We start from the raw sequence: 20,764 nt of genomic DNA on the forward strand, positions 1-20,764 counted from the left end.
AATGCAGTATGGCATTTGACATAAACAGCATGTCCTATGCAACGTGTAACTTCACAGAAATGTGATCACTTGATCTGGCCAGATCTGGGTTTGATTCATAACCAAGAAGTAATCCAGCATCATTCACATCCTGTACTAATGATAATGGAGTGACCAAAAAAAATGTGTAATACTGTTTTCTTTTCCCTTTTCTGTCAAATTTATGAAATACCTCTTATTACCTCATGAGATCTTAATGAACTTTTAACCCTTAATTACAGTAAATTATGGTCATTCAGCTAAGGTAAGAAAGCCACTTTGCTTTTCTGCATCTGATTTAATCCATTTTAAGGCACAGCATTTTAAAGCGTAGCATTGACTAGACCTATGAGTGATCTCTTCACGTAAGGCCACTTTAAAAGGTGCTTACAGAAAAAGCAAAGTGCTGTTATCATTCCTTGCAGTTATTGTATTTTAAGTGAAGGATCTCAGGAACTGTGTGTGCTATCACAGATACGTACGTGAAAGCGTGATTACTTAATGCATACTGCCACAGAGGGATTCCTCCCATTATTGCAGAATATGCAGGCGGTGCGAGTAAAGTGAAAGAATGACTCTGACACGGAAAAGGAGCGGGCCTAGCTTGGGCAGTAAGCCTCAATTCTTGGAAATAATTGTCAGCTGGGTTGATTTTTCTGTCTTTGGTGAATAATGGCTTCAGCGTCTTGGCCTGTTTCCTAAAACCATTCAGCAGGCATCCTGGGAAGTGCCTCTTTAATCCAGGTCTTTTCTTCTCATCTGCAGACTGCCTCGGGATAAGTCTCAGTTGGTCATCCATTTGGGGGCCCTCGGTAAAAGTGTTCCGTGTAGGGAGGTTTTGTGCAAGACAGATGGCTCTTATTACAGATCTTTGCATTACAAATAGAGGGTAACCGAACACGCGACAGGGGGTCTTGCTCTCACTTTCTCATTCCAGGCAGGTGTCCTTCATATGGAGGTGGGTTCTCAGGCTCTTCCCGCAGCCAAAAGCATGGAAAAGTTACAGGAAACATGCAATGCCCTTTTGGGGTAACTGCTATACCGTCTGGCCCATTGTTTTAGTCAGGAGCTCAGGACAGTAGTTTGTTTCTAAGCAAAGAAAACTGCTAGGAGGAGAAAAACGCCATGCCCATCCTTCCATCCTGAGTTTGATCAATTCTCAGCAGTAATTTATCCAGGAGAGCAGTTATTATCTATACTTCAGCTTCTCTAATGAAGACAGAGGCTTTATAACAATATGCTGCATTTTTGGGCAATTGTATTGTATCCCAATTCCATGGAGAGGGTTTTACGAGGAGGTTAAGTGGAGTGCTGTTTAGCACACACCATTTCTATGCAGCTGCAGTACTTACTAAACAATTAATCATCTTTTATACAGTCCACTTTTATCCGTTTTGTTGCATTTCCTTTTTTTTACTGCTGGATGTTCAATTAAAGTTAAAGAGACAAGTTTCAGGTTTGGTGCCAATGCGCCGCGGTTCAGCTCATGCCTGTGGCTCTGCAGCATAAAATGTAGCTGAAATCCTCAGAATCAATACATCTCTCAGATAACGTGGCTTTCCAGATTTTAATCTATTTGGACAGAGTCTCAGTGTCTCTCTGTCTCTCCTTGCTGGTACTTATTGCAACACATTTAGCCCCAGCAGAAGGGAAATCTGCTCACCATTTGTGGCTGATGCTTGGTTATAAAACATTATGGAAGAGGGCTAGGAGGCATAATGATAAAGATCAGATTGGGATTTTGACCTATTTGCTGCCTTCTGCTTGGACAAAGTGTGCAGAATGATGTGAGAAGCAAACACAGAGTAAAGGCTGTTGACAGGTGTGTTCTCTCTTTATTACTTGGGTGATACACTGGGTGATACCATATATAATTACTGTGTATTCAATTTATGGAGATACATTAAAGTCTGTTTTTGTTGCTGTGAACTTTTTTTGCTGCTCATTTGGATGCATGTACAAACCAGGCTACCAGCTGTGGCACTTAAAAAATTCAAGAATTTCAGATCTGAATTGAAACGTTACAAGTTAGTCCTGTCTATATCTGGAAATCTTGCCTTCATCAGAGGGTGTCAAGTTTTCTTCTCCTTAGACCCTAGGCAATATGTGCAACAATGTAAACTTTAGAAAGTCATTCTCTTATTTTTCCTGATCCCTAATTACTTCAACCTGCAGTTAAATGTCAGTCTCTCTAATTATCTGGTTACTCCTCTCCTGAGTCCAATATAGCCTGCAGGTGTGCATGGTAATGTGGTTTGCAGGTCTCACTGACCTAGTGCACCTTTCATTTATTAGGCTGGCCTTTTGCAAGGTTGGTCAAACCTCTTGTGTTTTCAGGATACTATTATTAATCTGAACTCTATCAGACAAGACTAGATCTGAAACTTTAGCAGACTTTAGGGAATTGTAAGTGAGAATAAGGCTGGGGAATCTTATCTAGATCTAAGAAAGCGTGTCCAATTAACTAGGTAAATCTTAGGGTTTGGGGCTTATCCCCCTCCCCCCCCCAGCATCTGGTCGATCTTTTTCTGAATTCTTTGTTTTAATTCTGTGGAAGTCACAAAGGAGAGCTTCCTGCTTTGTTATTCCTGTTGTAGCAGTGCTGTATACCTGTAAGTACTCTTTTGGTATTTGGCTTTTATTCTAGGTTCTTTTAGAGCTTTCATTTATTTAAAGCTTGCTCCAAAACTAGCATCTCTATGTAGGCCTTATTTTAATACCTCTCTGTATTAAATGCAATAACTACATTTAAATCATCTAAGATGACATCAAAAGTGTATCATGTCCAAAAATGAGCTAAAGCCTGCTAGGCTTATGTTTGAGGTACAGTTCTTGATAATTAAATGTATAAAAACAGATGTGATGTTTCTAGATGTCTCCCCAGTTTTATATTTGGACTGTGAGTTGTTTGGGGAGCTATTATTATGTGCAAAGACCCAATAGTTGACATGCTCTGCGTGCTAACAGTTGTTAGCTTGCACTTGCTGTGCAGGAGCTGTGGTAAATGACACCCAGGTTGGGCCTGTTGAAATGTTCAAGGATTCAAAAGTGCTGAGTTAAACTTGAAAGGATTGGAAAATATCTGTGCACTTCCTAATTTTGACCAGAAGAGGAAGTGGAAGTACCATCATGAGAAATACCATTTCTATAATAGTTTTCAGCTGGCTGAAAGTACAGTGTAGCATGTTGTATGATTCTAGAATTTCAGTGACGTTTTGTGTAGGAAGGTTTTCTAAGCCTTCAAAGCATGGATAATTTCTTATATACCATTTTCAATAATGCATAGACACGCACTGAAAGAGGAAAGGAAACCACAAAATGCAATAATTGAGATCATGAAAGCTAATAATTTTTTATCATCTGCAAAGTTCTTTGTTGTATGAGCCAGAACACTTGCCTGATCAATTCAGTTGAGTATGTTTGACACTTAACAATCCAATTTAAGCAATCAGTGAGTCAGGTGTCCAGTTCTCAGTGAATGTCTACATGATCTTTTGATCCCTGTAGGGACTTCTGAAATTCCCAGTCCTAATCAGATAATTAGTATCTAAGATATTACTCTTCCTTACTCTTCCAGGCTGTCAGAAAGTGCTTTGATCCTGTACAAAATACTACACTCCTCAGATTTTTAAATAAAACTGTTTAATTTTATTTTCGTCACAATTTTGTCATAAAAAATATTATTTTGTTTCCAAACTGAAAGAAGTGGTACCCCCAACCTGTTGTATAGACAACATTGCATTAAACTGAGATTTTTTTTATTATTTTTATTTTTTTCCCCTTGCCTATATTGTTTTAGTCTCCGGCCCAATTTTCTGATCAGCCCAATTAATTTTTTGGAAAGCAAGCAAATGTGGGAAAACTGCATGCACAAAATCAGGGTCTGTCTGAATATTAATATTTCTTGTCTAATACTAATAATGAATCATGTAGTAGTGTAATATTAGGAATTACAGAGTAGGTCTGAAGCTCAGGGCAGAGATGTTTTATAAGTGGTGAATCCCATATGACAAGGGTAACCATTTCACTTTAAGCATATTTGCTGCATTTGAAATGAATAGCTACTTACTTAGAGAAAGGAATAATACATTATTTATTCTCCAACATCATGCTACTGCCCAGGCAATGAAAACCTCCAACCAAATTGACAGGGGGAGCAGGAATCGTGGGGTGGGCACAAGTTAAGAGTGTCATTTTCATTACAAATTTAAACAGTAAGATAACACCTTCCCAAAGAGAAAAGCTGCTGAGAACCCCTGGCCTCTATTAATGGGCCTCATGAGTCAATCTGCAGCAGTGATGTATCATGCTCATTTAGGGAAATGATGTGCTGTGAAAATGCATTATTTTAAAGAGCAAGAGAGTGGATTGAAACAAGTATACACCATAAGGAAGCTCAAATCTCTCATGATGTATGCTGATTTTTGGGTGGTCCCCATTTGCACGGCTGTTTAAGCAAGCACTCTAAATGGAAATGCACTTGACATTTTTGTGACTAGCTGTAATCAAACAGCATTAGAATTCAGCTGATCTCACAGAAGATGATTAAACAAATTTCTTGTTCATTCCCAGTTCTTTTTAATGGGAAAAGGGAGAGAGCAGACATGTTGATGAGAATGATCCCAGATGGAAAATGGTGTCTTAAAATAAGCTTAGTGGGGGAATGTCAATTTTTCCCACCACTCTCTCTCCTCTCCCAATGCAAGAATCCATTCACTATGTTATGTTAATAAACACAGGAACCAGTATTCCTGGGTTTTGTCCTGCATGTGTACAGAATAAATATTCAGTGAAAAGCCTTGGGATTTAGCCCTACACTGGCAGTGTGCTGGGTGCTAGACAAAGGGAAAATTATCACTGTTTTTTAGAGTGACTGTATTCATACTTTATATAGTGAGCATAATTTACAGCTATCTACTAATTGGTTAGCAAAGCTACTTGCTCTCTCGGTCCATAATATTTGAAGCACTGTGTACCTTTCAGCAGCTACAGAACTTGTTATTGCAGTGTCTGAGTAATTTCTATGAGGAATTCAGTAACTGCTATAAAACACCAACTGGACTTCATGGTCCCTGTGGACCTTCTAAAGGTTAAAAATCCTGGCCTTGGGCTACAGCAGTGTGTGGGTTTCTTGAGCAGTACTCTGGGAGATATGTTTATTTTTCTGGGCATTCATTTACTTCAGTGAGTGTTTGTTGTTGTTAATACCAGTGGGATCCCAGAGAGAGAATGTCATTCCTGTTATGCCAGGAAAGCAGTGTAACAGGAGGAAGTCTTGCAGAATTTTTCTAAAGACAGAGCCAATGTGCAACAAGTCTCCTATGGGGCTGTAGCATCCCTGCATCTGGAAGCACCTGGCTCCCTGCTCCACTGCTACTGGGGCTGTGTGATCTTCCTGACCCTGAGGACAACAACTTGGCAAGCCACGGGGCAAAATTCAGTCTTTGGCATAGTAGAGACTGACCTTCTAATTGTAACAATGTCTGTGGCCAAGCCTTATTTATGAGTTGGGTGATGGCTGGGAGCTGTGTACCTGTGTGTGTTTGAGGGTCTGAAGGGAGGCTTGACATGCTCACAGACATCAAACACCAGAGAAGCTGATGATGGAAACTATGCTGATGAATTAGCTCTGGATGGAAACACATGAGGGCACAGTAATGAGGAACAGATGCTTTTTTATTATTATTATTTAGCAGAAATAACCCATATGCTTTGCATGCCAGCAGTGGCCTTTAGAGCAAGGACTGGGAAAGGAGGCTGGGATGTGAGCTGCCTGCAACACCTAATGGAAGCTGGGCGTGTGGGAGAGCTGGAGGCTGCCAGGTCCCCAATGAAGCACACTGAGAAGCCCCAAGGGCCATAAATAGGGGAGGTATGGGGCTTGGACCTGGGGGACTGTTGGGGTTTGGGGACGGTGGCTGAAGCAGTCCCCTCAAACCCAGTGGCTTAGGACAGGGTTCAGGCTGTGCCCTGCCCAGGGAAGGGCTTTCCCAGCCCATCTGGGAGTTGTGGGCTCACTGTGGTTGAGGAGAGCATGGCCAGTCTCCATGGTTTGCACAGGTTTCACTGGTCTGGGTCATTATAGCTGGAAAGGGCTGTGGTCTTTACCAGGAATATGGTGTGAGATGGGATGGGGCTCCTCTTTGTGGGGGCAGAAGAAAGAAAACACCAGGCATGGGGGGCTTCCAGCCAACTGGGGTAGCAAGGCATGGCTCCCCCGCACCCTGGAGGTGCTGTGGTGGGGAGCCTGGTCTTGCCACACTGGGGGCCAGTAAGGGGATGGTAGTGCTCACTGGTCTGGGCTGTGGGGGACAGGAGAGCATCTGGCTGCACTGCGTGCAGGCCTGGGGCCCCCAGCACAAGAAGGATGTGGAGCTCTTGAAATGGGCCCAGAGGAGGGTCACTAAGATGATCAGAGGGCTGGAGCACCTCTCCTATGCAGAAAGGTTGAGGGAACTGGGCTTGTTTAGCTTGGAGAAGAGAAGGCTCCCGGGACACCTCATTGCGGCCTTCCATTACTTGAAGTGAGCGTATAAACAGGAGAGGGAATGCCTGTTTACATGTCTTGATAGTGATAGGACAAGGGGGAATGGTTTTAAACTAAGACAGGGGAAATTCAGGTTAGATATCAGGAGAAATTTTTTCATTCAGAGGGTGGTGAGGCACTGGAACAGGTCGCCCAGAGAGGTTGTGGATGCCCCATCCCTGGAGGCATTCAGGGCCAGGCTGGATGGGGCTCTGGGCAGCTGGCTAGCTCAACCCCCAGAGCTGGGGGGTTGGAACTAGATGATTTTTAAGGTCCATTTAAACCTAGGCCATTCTATGATTCATCTGTGTTGCTGTGCTTCCCTTAGGAATGAGTAGGCCTGAAATATGGCCTGTCTCTGGCTGAGTGCAGAAGTCAGTTACTCATAAAGAAAACCTGAGGGTGAGAAATTGGCCTGTCACCTGCCCTGTCCAGAGCACAGCCTTCACAGGCATTCAGAAGATCTTGGGGGTGACCAGAGCCCTCCACCCCAGAAGTCTCCCACAAAAAACAGGAGGGCTTTGAGGTCTACTCTGTGGCAAGTGTGGTGCTGCAGGTCCTCAGTACATGGCACAGCCACACCTGCGTGTTTTCCAGTTCTGTGACTGACAGAGATCAGGGTTTTAGGAGGTGACTTCACCTGTAGAGTCAGTTCCAGTGCTTGCAGTGAGGAGGAAAGTTTTGGGAGGACAGCTCTTTGTGTAGCAACAGTCAGGAAAGACTGCTTCTTGCAGAAGTAAGGAAACTGTTTGTCAGCTGGTCAGAGATCTCTCAGGATGGGGCTCATAAGGTTTACTTCTACGCCGCTCTGAGAGACACAAGCAGTTTCCTGTCGTGAAAACAGTCTGTCTTGCCTTTGGGGTCTCTGTTTCCAGAGATGGGGTCTCTGCTCCCACTGGCCTGGAGTCAGCTTCCCCCTTCATCAGGTGCCCCAGCAGGTGAAGTCTTTGTGTCAGGTTTGAACTGGAAGCTGATAGGGAGGAGCCAGAGACTCACAAAAAGCAATCTCTTGCTTCTGTACGTGCTGGGCTGTCTCAGTTCAGAGAGATCATGCCTTCATCCTTGAAGGCATGTCACCCTTTGTCAGCTTCCCTTCGTGTTTTGCTGGGGTGCCACTTGCTGTTCCTGTGCCAAACAAACTTGTGATGTCCTGAAGGACTGAGTGAAAGCTATTTATTCCTGCAAGAACATCAGATGTAGCTGTATTATTCAGACAATATTTATGGAAAAATCTTTAAAAGTTTTGTTAATTTGTTTGTTTTTAAATGCTGTTAGTCCTGCATATTGCTCCCATTATCAACACTGGTAATTTTATCAAATGCTATTGGTCTGTTGCTATCTTCAATTGCTGAACTCCCTGCTGATTCTATTGGAGCTGTTCTAGTTTGTAACAGTTTTTTTCTAGTATTTAGGAAAATACTGTGTGCTTTAAAAATATATACTTATTTTTATCCTCTTGTTGCTGTTCTTTAAAGATAAAGCATCTTATAGTAAATTATGAAATGTCTGTTATTCACCCCAGCTCCCAGAACAGCTCCAGAAATGTCATTGTATTCTCTCAGGATGGATGTGCTGTAGCAGTAATAGTTTGCATTTATATAACACTTGTCATCCCAGAAATTTTAAGCACTTAGCAAACTTTCACTAATTTTATATATTCATGTGTAGGAATTATGATGCAAGTTTCTTGTAAAAAGTTCTGCTGAAATCTGTTGAGTGTCTCCTAACTGCAACAGTTGAACTTGATTACAGTTTTTGGGACCCTGGTATCCAAATGTGTACAGCTCCCCTGTGAAACAAGTACTGAATATCTTTTCACTCTTTTGCAGTTGGGGAAACCAAGTTGCATCAAGTTCAAGGAACAGGTCTCCATTTGCACGGTGTCTGTAGCAGAACCAGGACCAGAATTTTTGATCTTTGACTGTTGCTCCACATGCTCAACTACTTTGTACTCTGCTTTGTTTGGGTAAGGCGTTTAGAAAAACATGCACTTACTTAATCTCATCTTTGTATTTTGCTTGTGTTCAAAGGATAAGATTCTAGTGTCTTCTTGTCTACAGTCCCAATAGAATGACAGGCTGTGCAGGTCTCCTTGGCTTCGTTAGGACTGAATGAATATCAGTGAAGGCAGACAGTGGTCCTCCATGATTATTAGTAAACATGTTACATTCCCCAAAGACTAGGAGGAGTCCATCAGGCAATTACATAGTTGGGCAAGTTTGTGAATCCCATGTTATGCACCCAGAAGAAAACAGTTCTTCCATTGGAGCTGTTCTATTGCAGAATGTGATTAGACAGTGTGGGCTCTGTAATGATGAAAACAGATCTGGTGGAAAAAGCTTGCGCTGTATTCAGTACTGGTTCTGAATACTCTGACCTGGTTTTGGGTAGGAAACAGCTGCTAAGGGATGTTAACATGGAAGAAGACAAATAAGTGTATGTCTTATATCTAGTCTTCTATCAGAGGAAGAGAATATTTTCATGTCATTAAAGCACAGGTAAGTATTTTTATATTGAGTATCATTGTTTCACAGTTGCTTTTTTTTAAATTGCATTTTAGCTAATACGTGAAGAAATTAAATATTGTGCAAGTGTCAACTGATCCTTTTCCACTTGGTTAATGTTGTCCTATTGCCACCCTGAGAAAAGCTAAGGAAGTTTTGTCTTTTTTCTCCTTCTACATCTTTTTATACCTGCTGCATATGAGTATTATCTATTCCACTTCCCTTTTTGTTACAAAATTATTTTTTTCTAAATATTTTTTTTCCTGAATCAACTTTCTGGTGCAAGAAGTGCCACTTGATATAAAATCTAACATAAAACAGAACAACTTTTCTCGGTAACAAGAAAATTTTTGTTTATGGTGGAGAACTTTATGCTATATGCTGTAGCATGCAATATCTTTTTCTACCTTTGAGTATCTTTGCTGTTTGTAATCTCAGTGAAGAAACATGATAAATGTAGTGTGCACATCTTCACCAATATTTGAATTTCTGGCCCATTATGGTTTACTCTTTCTGTTCCTTTGGTGTGCTTTTATGCAGAAGAGTCTAGCAAGTTTTACCAATGACACTATTGTTCCAAGATAGGTGGTTGTCCCTCTGAAACTAGTGCCATTACTACATTACCATACATGTCCTCCACTTTTGAGGCTCAGTGTATGCATTACTATTAAAAGACTTGAGTTGCTTTGGCAACTTAGAAGTTCCCTTATTGAGAAAGGAATAAGATCCCTATAATATGAGGTACCACAGTACAATACATGCATGTAAAATGCCTTTTTTTCCCCAAAGGGAATGGCTCTTCTGTGCAGATGTGCAAATTTTGCCCTCTTTTGGACTAGAAACTACTTAAGTAGGAAGTGAAGCTTTGTTTAAATGTGGAGAAGAGCTCCAGTTAAGGTGCTTCAGTGTGGAATGCATCTTTCACTGACTTTGCATCCTATATCAATCAGCATATTAAAAACATGCATGACATTCCTCCGTAACTACTCTGTGTTGCTTTCTACTGACTGTCAACTGAGAGCAGATAGAGCAGTAATGAACTGTTTTGGGTTGATTTCCCTGGCCTCTTTTCTCAAAGCATATTGCAGCGCTTTCCATTTCAGTAGTCCTGGTAACCTTGCCCCAGTGCTTCATAGAAGAGGAAACTGCATTTTTTTTTTTTTTGGTAAGGGTTCTTGAACTTTCATGATGCCAAGCAGATTTCTGAGCAATGTCAGTTTAATGATGATAACAGTGAAAGAAAATATGCAGCTCTTGAGGCTTCCTTTTAGGAGAGAAGAATGTACCTGGCCACATGCTGCAAGGGGGGGTAAGAGACAGATAAAACAGTCTTCAAAATTCATGTTTTACACTTGCACATAGTTGAAAAGCCTGGCAATGTTCAGGATTCCTCCTGGATAAGTAGTTGTGCAACACTATGCCCTTTCATATAATGCATTGGAGAATGCATGAGTTGATTAGTTTCAATATAGAAATTCCCTGACTATATGAGGTCATTGTGAAGGATAAAATGCATGCACCACATAACCAGAGTGGATTGGAAATCTCAGGGATCCATCCAGTTGTTTAATTCACCAATGCTTTAAGAAAGCCAGTGGTATGAAAGTAGTTGCAACCTGGAAGAATAGCTATGAAACCTCTTTTCCTTCTTCCAGGTGGAAGGAGACTTGCCTGAAACATGGCACAGGTCTCTAGTGACTGGAAGCTGCCACTCTGACAGTTATTTAATGGTTCAGAAATAAGGAGCTGGTGGAAAAACTCTGCCATTTGGTACAGAAGGTTTGTTCCTCCAGTAGTTAAGGATTTTGTTAAGTAATTGTATAGAAGTTTGTTCCTCTACTGGCTGTGTGGCACCTATTATTTAGGAAAGTGAGGGTGGACATACAGCTTTTTTTATTATTATTATTTTTTTGAATGCTTCCTTATGATGCAATTTATTTCAATTTTTTTTTTTTAAAAAAAAGGTCATTGCATGGAGTGTCAGGATGAATGTTACCTCCTTTGTGAAGGGGATCAGGCTGAGCAGCAGCAGGTTGTGTTAGCAAGGCCATAAATCTGCTGGAAATCAACTTCACTGGTGCCATCTCACTCCACTGAAGGAACCCAAATAGGGAATTCTTGCAGAAGTGTTGAACTTGCAAAAAAGTTTTCCAGATTGTTAGTGTTTGCCAACAAATCTGTCTTGTTTTTGTAATTTAGTAACAGCTGCTGTCTTCATTATCACTTCTCTTATTGCAGGCCTTTATCTGAGTGATACTGCATAACAATTTGCTCTACAGCTCTCAAAAATATCTGTGTAAAACAGAGCTCTGAATGCTGGTGGTTCGTGTCAAATTTAAAACAGAAATAGCACTCTTAATTAAAGCAAACTTGCAACAATTGCAGTACATACTAAATATCTACTAAAGGCATATTTTCTGTTCAGGATAAATCACTGTTCTGTTGCCAGTGCTTGAAATATCCTGATAGAGGGTGCTGGTGCTTTATTTTAACATCTGAAAATGGGTCAGCTTCACTTGCCTTTGTTTTTAAATCTCACCGGGTTTTTTGTGCTGATAGTAAACCCTTAGGAAAAAGCTAGATTTTCGCCCTTGTTTTGTAACCAAGTATGTTAGGATCAAGTCCTGCAAAAACTTATTTAAAAAAAAAATGTTTGATGGGTTGCTCTTTTTAGGGAGCAAAGTTACAAGTCAGTGTTTCTGTTAGGAAATGAAATGGTATTAAATGTCATGGTTTGTGACTGGAGGCATCAGCAAATGAAGCAGAGGCATATAGAACATGAAAGTATGCTGGTCTTAATATACTTGGCCTCTGTTTTGGGAAGGCATAAAGGAAGAACAGAATAGCCCTGTGGAAATGCCTAGCTTTTTTTTTTTTATTATTATTATTATTTTGTGGGGAAAGACGGAAGTGAAAATCACTTCCCTGCTGGCTGTTTTTTTGACTGTTTCTTTTCTATTACACTCTCCAGGTAGAATTTATTTCAGGTACATGGTCCTGTATGGAGAGATCATGAATGCAGTGGTCACTGAGGTGGCCCAATCTGTTAGGAGAGTAAGGCCTGTTTGTTTTTTTCTGAGCTTAGCCAAATGCTGAATTTAGTAGTAAGATCATGATCCTTTCTCATCTCATTTCTTCTCTGTTGCCAGTTGCCCTTGATCTTTTCCTATGGTAACACAACGCCAGATATCTTATGTCCTTTTTCTACAAAAGTAGCAAAGATTTGATGATAGACCTGTAGGTGTCTATTGTGACCATAGTCACATCAGTAAGACTAGAAGTTACATAAAGACAAAGTTTAGTTACATAAAGAGTCTGGCTTAGGTCTGTGGGTTGAACTCCCCCAGGAGCTAGGACCAACACAAACCAAAGCACCTCCTGTGTTGTGAAAAGTGCATATGTTTGACCTTGTCCTTCCTAACAAAATATATAGCAGTCTGTGTCTAATAAAACAAAACACTCCACTGCACATGGTTCTACCCCTGGGGAGGGAATGAGGACACCAACACGTGACAGATGCTAGTCATATCACTTCATGCACTACTGGAAAGCATCCGAGTATTGCAGTGATGAACATGGATATAAGAACCTGAATAGAAGAGAAGGGGATAGTAGATTGACTGGCGTTTTCCATTCCCATTATCCCTGGGCCTGATGTATAGATAGCTAATGAAAGTATGTTCTTGAGGAAAGGCACAAACCATCTACAACCAACCTGCTAAAAACATTTTCCATTTCACTCCCAGAACTATTTGCTTGCCACTGTCCCTGCTGCAATGAGTTGTGGCATAGACGGATCCACTGGGAAGTGATTATGGAGGTACTGCATCTCCTATCAACTTGTACCATCTCACTGATGTGCGCCACCACGATGCATGTAAAGCTAGATCATTTTCACACCTGGAGAACAGTATTAAGACTTGGGACTTTGAGTGTAGGAGTGCAAAGGCTCCTGCCTCTTTGCAAGTGCCTCTGCTGCTGGAGAGGATTTTTCATTAGCTACCAGTGGCACTGTTTTGTGTCTTTGTTGTAAAAGATTAGGGACTGTGGTGATTTTACTCAGCTGGGCAGCTGAGCTCCACAGTAACTGCTCTCTCACTTGCCTCAAAGGGAATTGGTGAGAAAATGCAATAAAAAGGGCTCAAGGGTTGAGATAAGGACAGGGAGATTGCCCAACAATTATTGTGATAGGCAAAACAGACTCAGAGTAGGGAGATTAATGAAATTTATTGCCTATTGCTAACAAGCTAGAGCAGTGAGAAACAAAATGACAAACTAAAAACAGCTAACACCTTCCACCTTCTCCCTCCTCCCCCCCAAGTGGCCCAGGGGAACAGGGAATGGAGGCTGCAGTCAGTCCCTAACACTTTGTCTTTGCTGCTTCTTCATGGTCCCTCTCTGCCCCTGCTCCCCGTGGGGTCCCTCCCATGGATGCCGTCCTTCCCCAGCTGAGCCTACAGGGGCTGTCCACAGGCAGCAGCTCCTCAAGCACTGCTCCCACACGGCTCCGTACCACGGGGTCCATCCCCCAGGAGCAAACTGCTCCAGCACGGGTCCCCCACGGGCGGCAGCTCCCCCCAGGCCCCCTCCTCCTGCATGGGCTCCTCTCCACAAGCTGCAGCTCTGGCCCAGGGCCTGCTCCTGCGGGGGCTCTCCATGGGCCGCAGCCTCCTCCAGGCCACCTCCACCTGCTCCACCGGGGGCTCCTCCACGGGCTGCAGCGTGGAGATCTGCTCCGTGTGGGACCCATGGGCTGCAGGGGGACAGCCTGCTGCACCAGGGGCCTCTCCACAGGCTGCAGGGGAACTGCTGCCATGTGCCTGGAGCACCTCCTGCCCTCCTGCTGCACTGCCCTTGGGGCCTGCAGGGCTGCTTCCCACTCCTCATTCTCCAAGCTGCTGTTGCCCAGCAGTTTTTTTTTTTTTTTTTTTTTTTTTTTTTTCTTTCATTTCTTAAATGTGCTGTGCCAGAGGTGCAAACATCTCATATTGGCTTGGCTCTGGCCGGTGGCAGGTCCCTTTGGAGGCAGCAGAAACCGGCCCTTATGTAACATGAGGCAGCTTCTGGATTCTTCTCAGAGACCTGCCCTATAGCCCCATTAGCAAAACCTTGCCATGTAAACCCAATACATGGAGGAAAACAAACAAACAAACACAAACATATAAGTAGTTATGATTGCTTATGCCACATGGCAACATCTACTTAGCTTCCTTTCACCTCCTTAGTCTTCAGCATTGCTATGAAAACTGTAGTACTGGAGCTAGTGACAGGTGAATCATGTATCTGTTTTGGTTGCAGTGCCAGTGTGAAAGTAAGATTTACTGTGTTTTTCTCAAAGTGAAAACTTCAAGAAAAGTAGTTTCACAGTGATCTGAAATGTTTTGCTTATAGAATCATAGAATATCCCTAGTTAGAAGGAACCCATAAGGATCATCAAGTCCCACTCCTGGCACCGCACAGGTCTACCCAAAAGTTTAGACCATGTGCACAGTCCAATCGCTTCTTGAATTCAGACAGGCTTGGTGCAGTGACTGCTTCACTGGGGAGCCTGTTCCAGTGCACAACCACCCTATTGGTGAAGAACCTCCTCCTGACGTCAAGCCTAAACTTCCCCTGCCTCAGCTTAACCCCCTTCCCGCGGATCCTATCACTGGTGTTTATGGAGAAAAGGTCTCCTGCCTCTCCACTCCCCCTCGTGAGGAAGTTGTAGACCGTGATGAGGTCCCCCCTCAGCCTCCTCTTCTCCAGGCTGAACAGGCCCAGCGACCTCAGCCGCTCCTCATTAAGTCTTCCCCTCTAGGTCCTTCACCATCTTTGTCGCCCTCCTCTGGACACTCTCCAACAGTTTTTTGTACTTTTTGTACTGTGGTGCCCAGACCTGCACACAGTGCTCGAGGTGAGGCCACACCAGTGCAGAGTAGAGCAGGACGATCCCTTCCCTTGACCAACTAGCCATGCCATGCTGGATGCACCCCAGGGTACGGTTGGCCCTCCTGGCTGCCAGGGCACACTGCTGGCTCATATTCCAGCTTGTCCCTTAATTGGTGGTTGTTTCCTATTCAACTCAACAGGGAACTACAAAACACTACAACATTTTGCACTGTAGGTCAGCTTTTTCTCTTCTGCAATCAGAAGATCAGTTACTTCTGTACTATCTCTAATGTCAAAGATCTGGAATGGATACTTTGGCTTATCACTGTTGGTTAGGCAGTTCTGAAGGGAACTCAATTTCCTCTGCCAAATGAAGTGGTGCAAAGTAGTAACGGGCTTTGGATACGAAGGTTATTTCTGTGATAATTCATAATTTGTATCAGCTTTTACAAATAGTCCTGAACTGAAAAATCTGTGTGAGCTTGGTGCCTGCTTGGATAGTGTATTTTCTTATGTTTGATACTCCTGTAGAAGTGTTTTGGATATGGATGCCACCTTTAATTGTGTGGATTTCATTGTGCTACTGTTACCACATTTTTGGTTATTTTTCAGACAGCCTTAGAATCACAGAATCATAGAATGGCTTGGGTTGGAAGAGACCTTACAGATCTTCTAATTCCAGCTCCCCTGTCGTGGGTGGGTTGGAACTAGGTGCCACCTCCTCTAGACCACATTGCCCAAAACCCCATCCAGCTTGGCCTTGAGCACCTCGAAGGAGGGGGCATCCACAGCTTCTCAGGGCAACATGTTCCAGTGCCTCACGACCCCAAGTGAATAATTTCCTCCTATTACCTAATCTAAATCTCCTCTCTTTTAGTTTGAAACCATCCCTCCTTTCTCTGTCATTACCTGAAAGTAATGACCCCCCCCCCCCCCTTTCTTTCCCCAAAAGTTGGCCCCCCATGGTTTTTTTCCAGGGTTTTTTTTTTTTTTTTTTTTTTTTTTTTTTTAAGCCCCCTTTAAGTACTGAAAAGCTGCAATGAGTTCTCCCCAGAGCCTTCTCTTCATAGGAGAGGTGCTCCAGCCCTCTGATTACCTTTGTGGCCCTCCTTGGACCCACTCTAATAGGTTCACAACTTTCTTGTCCTGGAGGCCCTGTACCTGGATGCAGCACTCCAAGTGGGGCCTCACGAGGTCAGAGCAGAGGGGGACGGTCACCTCCCTCCACCTGCTGCCCACCCCTCTGTTGGTGCAGCCCAGGACGCAGTTGGCCTTCTGGGCTGCAAGCACTCACTGCTGGCTCATGTCGAGATTTTTGTCCCCCAGAACCCCCAGGTCCTTCTCTGCAGGGCTGCTCTCAGTGAGTTCTTCTCCCAGTCTGTCCTCACGTTTGGGATTGCCCCGACCCAGGCACAGCATGTTGCACTTAGACTTGTGGAACCTCACTAGGTTCATGTGGACCCACTTTTCTAGCTTGTCCAGATCCCTTTGGACATCATCTCTTCCTTCTTTGTTATCAACTGCATCACTCAGCTTGGTGCTGTCTGCAAACTTGCTGAGGATGCTGCTGATAAAGATATTAAACAGTTCTGGTCCCAAGACAGACCCTGAGGGACACCACTTGTCACTGGCCTCCACCTGGACACAGAGCCATTGACCACCACTTTATGGGTGCAGCCTTCAAGACAACTCCTTATCCACTGAATAGTCCAGTCTTCAAATCCATCTCTTTCCAATCTGGAGATCGGGATGTTGCATGGGACAGTGTCAAAAGCCTTGCAGAAATCTGGGTAGATGACATGGGTTAGTTTTCCCTTGTCAACTGATGTGATCGCTCCATCATAGAAGGCCACCAGATTGGTCAGGCATGACGGAAGACTTGGTGACGCCGTGCTGGCTGGCTCAGATCACCTCTTTGTCTTATGCCTTGACGTTGCTTCCAGGAGAGGCGAGGCTCACCAGCCTTCCTTAATTCCTTTGGGACAATTCACAGGCATTTCCCTGTTGCTTCTTAAACTGTTGATGTTCCCTTTTTCTTTTCTGTCACTCACACGTACACATCAATCCTCCACTGAATGTAGTTTAAAGCTCTGCTAATAAGCCCAGCCAGCTTGCTGCCCAGAATGCTCTTGCCCCACCTGGTCAGGGGCACCCCATCTGGTGCCAGCATGCATGGTCTCTCAAAACTGTGTCCAAGATTGTAGAATCCAAAATACTGAGTATGGCATGAGCCCGATGTTCACTTCATCTGTTCATTCCTTCTTGGATCCTAGTCTTCGACTCAGAGAACAGAGGAGAACGTTACCTGAACTCCAGATCCCTTCAACATCTTTCTGAGGGATGAAAAGTGCCTTTTGGTGTTTTGGAGTTTTCTTGTTGCAGCCTCATTTTACCTTATGTGAAAGAGTAGGAGTGGGTGGTAGCCCTCTGGCCCCACCAAGTCTGTGATATCATGAATGTGGGCCCTGGGGAGCCTTCTACTTAGCTTCTACTCTGTTTGATGCAAAAGTCTGTTTAGATCTGTTTAATGCAATAGTCTGCCTGTATTTTTAATAGATATTTCTAAAAGAAAGAGATTATACCAATCTCCACCCTGCTCCAAAAAAAAGCTTTCTTGTAAATGAACATCTCTTGAAATACTGATTAAAGACAGCTACAGACTGGACTGAAAAAAATCCTGAAATTAGAAGGATAAATCCCAGCTTTAGAGAGACTTAAATAGTACAGCAAGCTATAGAAACCATAGGCATAAGCTTAACAAAGAAAATCAGTAATTGCATTCTTTTATATATCTTAGTAGGATGCGGAACCTCAGAATACCTAGGACACTCAGCCATGTAGAATTCAGATGCTTTCCCAAGCACTAAACAAAACACTCAAGTAGGAACCATTTTTGGACCATCAAGTACATTTTTTCTCCTTCCCCCTTCAAAACAAACAAAAAACCAAAAACCCAAACCACCACCAAAAACAAAAAAACAAACCCCAAAGCAACAACACATACACACACACAAAGAAGAAACCCAAACCATCTTTTGGCAGCAATGCTTACTGGTTTGGAAAACAGAAATTTTGTTCATGGACTTGGAGTGATTCTCATCTCTTCATATCGTTAGTGTCCCCAAAAGTTCATTTCATCACAAGAGTAGAGAGGCTATTTTATCTGAATCCTTTCATGACTTTTCAGGATGTGCTTTCATATGTGCTTTTTAAGATTTCCTTTTAAGATTATAACGTTATAATTAACCGTGCCCCTCCAAAATTGTGAATGGGGTGTCAAGAAGCCAGCAGAAACTCACCATGCAAACTTGGAAACCTCAGGAAATTCTTCTACACAGGCACAAGCTGTCTAAAAAATGGAAGCGAAGCTCTTCCTATGCCAAACTTTCTTGCCAATGTAAGAGGGATAGCGATTAACTGCTGTTCCTGGTATGGGGTTTGGACACAGGAAAGGATGTGGATTTATAACTTGAAAATACTTATTAACATATGAGATAGATGAAAATGAAATAAAAATACTTATTCCTTTCTGCTAGTGGCTCCTGGCTTGGATTCAGCCAACTGGACAGTGAAAGAGGAAACAGACCTCACATCTTGACCTTCCTCCTGCACCCAGGTACTCATCAACAGTCTCCAACTGTAATATTGTTGACATTTTTGATGCAAATGCTTGTGTGTTTGTCTTGGGAATTAAGAGATCAGAATTATGTACCTTCACAGGAACCTTGTGAAAAAGCAGTCTGGTGCTTTGTTGGATAGCTCAAGGATATGTGGAAATATTGTGGCCCCGTCAGTGCAGTCCAAAGACTGTCATCAGTGGAGCCAACAGAAGGGATCACATTCCCTTAGGTGCTGGTATGCTTCAGCCACAATATTTATTTGTGGCTGGAGCAAGAGGACTCACTGATGTTGGACTGGAGTCTTTGTTGTGGTGAGCCCTGCCAGATACACTAAGCACTTTAAATATCTGAGCAGATGCATCCTGGAAGCTCTGCCACTGGTGTCAATTGGGAATCCTGTTCCTTACCTTACAAAATCTAGACTTAATTTATTGACTGTCTCCGAGACTCAGCTGCCAGCTTACTGCATTTGTAAAGATTTGGTCTTTTTCCTTCATCAGTTTAACTTCAGGATAATGCCATTTCACAAAATACTGATACAGTTCTGCCACCACTTTTCTCGGCTTGTCTCTCTGTCGAACACCCTCACTCTCTCCTTTTGAGTCTCTTTTCTGTCTCAGCTTTTTCCTCCTTCTTGCTTTGTCCTGTCTCATTAGGTATCGCTCAACCTTTGCACTTTTCAGAGCATCATTAGTCACTTCAAAGACATTACTGAGTCCTGAGAAGTGGGTAGTAGAGGGAATTTTATAAAGAACGGGGAAATAGGACCTTTGGCTGGTTGTCTGCTTTTTTTTTTTATTAACAAACACCCTTTGGTAATGAAGACTTCAAGGGGGCTTCATTAGGGTTTAAGAAGAGAACAGCATGAAGGTTAATTACCTGGAGCCAAGAATGTGTATTTTCCCTTCAGCTGTCCAGTGCTATGCTTTAAAGGCAATCAATGGAGAGTTGTCTGGCAAACACTCAATCTTTCCTTGAAATGTTCAGTGTAATTAGAGCCTCTCCTGTCTGTCATGAAGACAAATTGTTTGTGGACCATTAGCAGTTGAGTACTTTACTATGCCTTCAACTTTTATCATAATTATAATACCAATATTCAAGGAAATATCCCAAACTGAGAAATGGGAACTTACAAGTAAGCTAATTGCTTGGTAATGAATTGCTGCTGCTCATGGAGAAACGTTCTATTTTTTCCCTTCATTTTCTTTAGGGCCATCAGTATTTGCAATGCAAATATAAACCAGCTTAGAAGCTTTCTGTAAAAAAGAATCATCTATCCTATGGTTGTGGCTAATTTTTGTTTTTAACTGGGGCATATATTGCTGTGGAGGAAAAAGGGGGGGTGATGGGGGGGTGGAACAAAACAAAACAAAATCCTACAATGACAGCAATGAAAAATGAAATCTAACCCTGTCCAAAATTTAGTGATTAGAGAGAAACAAAGTCATTAGTCTCACAGAATTTAACGGTCAGCTGCTTATTGGAAAATGTTTTTTTTTTTTTTTTTTTTTCCCTCTGATATTTTGTTAATACTTTATAGTCATAATGACTTTGTGTGCTGCTCTTGTCAATTAACTGTAAGTAATAATGTGATCGTTATAACGTGACGACATACCAAAGCCTCTGTCCAGCAAGAATGCTCGCAGACGTGCATGTGTGTGTGGGCTGAAGATGTGGTGGAAGAGTTGCTTTGGGTTTAGGGAACAGTAATAAATGCTTAATCGTTTCTGGAGAGTCTCAGTGGTGATAATCCTTGTCACTGCAAGCCTTTGAAAAAAAGATGAAGAAGTTTAACTCAAACAGCCAGTTAATCATATTGAATAGAAAAATAAGTGGATGGATGAGTCAGTTCTGTTTGCTTTGTCACCTTCAAAGCAGCCACTATTTTATAACACTGTCATTGCTTTTCTGTGTGTGTGTGGAGTTACAAGAATGGTTTTAATATATGAGACTGACCAGGCTCAGAGTCAGCTGTAGATGAAGTTCTTAATTGTCTGTAAAGCTTTTGGCACAGGAAGAGACAAAGAAAGCATATCAGTAGGCCCAGTTGACCAGGGAGTTTGGGGTGAGTTGTCAAATGTGCGAAATGCAATTCAGCTGCCTTCTTCCAAAGACAGGAGGAAAAAATCATATTAAAAAGTAGTAGGTTTCAGTAAGGCTGCAGTTATTTGTCCCAGGTGAGGGTCTAACCTAGAACATCCAGCTGCATTGTGATATGTCATTGT

The 20,764-nt window shown here is 42.7% G+C and overlaps 1 long non-coding RNA gene across 5 annotated transcripts in view; it reads left to right on the forward strand.

Annotated features, from left to right (window-relative positions):
- The first annotated feature begins 2,239 nt into the window (after positions 1 to 2,239).
- Positions 2,240 to 20,764, forward strand: part of LOC118166889 — an 88,662-nt gene continuing 70,137 nt past the window's right edge. The window contains exons 1-5 of one of the 5 annotated variants that reach the window (XR_004750787.1): positions 2,240 to 2,630; positions 8,374 to 8,510; positions 10,704 to 10,827; positions 18,456 to 18,535; positions 18,640 to 19,834. This is a non-coding gene — a long non-coding RNA (uncharacterized LOC118166889). Of the gene's footprint in view, positions 2,631 to 8,373; positions 8,511 to 10,703; positions 10,888 to 11,286; positions 11,441 to 12,019; positions 13,061 to 18,455; positions 18,536 to 18,639; positions 19,835 to 20,764 lie in introns of those variants that run through there. The other 4 variants (XR_004750788.1, XR_004750786.1, XR_004750785.1 and 1 more) reach the window with 4 other exon arrangements.

This window comes from Oxyura jamaicensis, chromosome 4 (genome assembly GCF_011077185.1).
Source record: "Oxyura jamaicensis isolate SHBP4307 breed ruddy duck chromosome 4, BPBGC_Ojam_1.0, whole genome shotgun sequence".
Classification (NCBI taxonomy): Eukaryota; Metazoa; Chordata; class Aves; order Anseriformes; family Anatidae; genus Oxyura; species Oxyura jamaicensis.